The sequence below is a fragment of the Lissotriton vulgaris genome, chromosome 1_1 (assembly GCF_964263255.1).
Source record: "Lissotriton vulgaris chromosome 1_1, aLisVul1.2, whole genome shotgun sequence".
Lineage (NCBI taxonomy): Eukaryota > Metazoa > Chordata > Amphibia > Caudata > Salamandridae > Lissotriton > Lissotriton vulgaris.
The window spans coordinates 178,146,735-178,147,887 of NC_141685.1; positions in this window are offsets into that span (position 1 = coordinate 178,146,735).

Sequence of the window (1,153 nt, forward strand, 5' to 3'; positions counted from 1 at the left end):
GTACTATCACTAGGTCCCTCCTATGGGTGGGACCAGGAAGGGGGGTGGTTACACCCCCTATCCTTTGTTTGGTCTTGCGCCAGAGCTGGGGCTGGAGAGCCCCAGGAACTGGTTTGAACCGGCATATGCACAGGGACACCTTGTGTGCCCCAGGCATGTCTCATTCTATTCAGCCCTGTCCTACCCAATACACAAAATCCTGCCTAGGGTGGTGCTAGCACCTCCCAAGGCAGGAAACCCTTTTTCCAAGCCTCCCTCGCTGGAAGGACTCCCGGCAGCAGGAGGTCAGACTTGTGTCTGTGGTGGCAGCATCCATTTTGTCATGCTGAGGCTCGGGTTAACTTTAACCGGGGTTCACAGTTACATACATGTCGTGTCCCTCTAGAAGGGTGGAATGCTACCCCCGTCGCCAGAATTGGCGAGGGGGTAGTATTCTAATTCGTATGACACCTTACTCGACATGTTTTGATAATGCTATACCAAAGTTAGCAATAACCGCAAGGATTATAATGCACTTAAGAGTATATGGTATAGTGTTATCATGGAAACAGCTAAAGGACTTGGTTCCGAAAGCTATAGACAGGCTCAGCTCATGCCAGAGCACCATCTCACATAGTTCCAAGCCCTCTGCCTCCAGGATTGTTAAGGCCTGCCATAGGAGTGACTTATAGGAGTATATGTGTCTATTTTAGGGTTAGATATAGAGATACTATATCTAAAGCAAAGGGTGATTACATCGCCTTGCCCCAGCTGATTGATCAGCCAGTTGTGTCAGATTTGGATGGCCAGCCAGGGGTGGCATAATACATGCTGCAGCCTCTGGTAGGCCTTGGGTTCACTTATGCCCTGGGTACCTATGGTACCAAGTACAAGGACTTACAAGAGTGACCCAATGCCAATTGGTAAATGCACCTAAGGTACATGGATGTCAATTTAGAGAGAGAACAGCTAGGCTGTGGGTCTGATTAGCAGGCCCACAGCCAGGGAAAGTCGTAAACCAGTGAAGCAAAAAGCAAAAATCTGGGGTGACCATAGGATTGCAGACCCTACTCTCCTACAGTGGGGCCTTCACTTTTACAACAGTGTATACAGACCAGTTCTCAATCGTCTCCTGTTGCTGCTTCACTTTCACCCGGTGGGGAACTATCCTCTG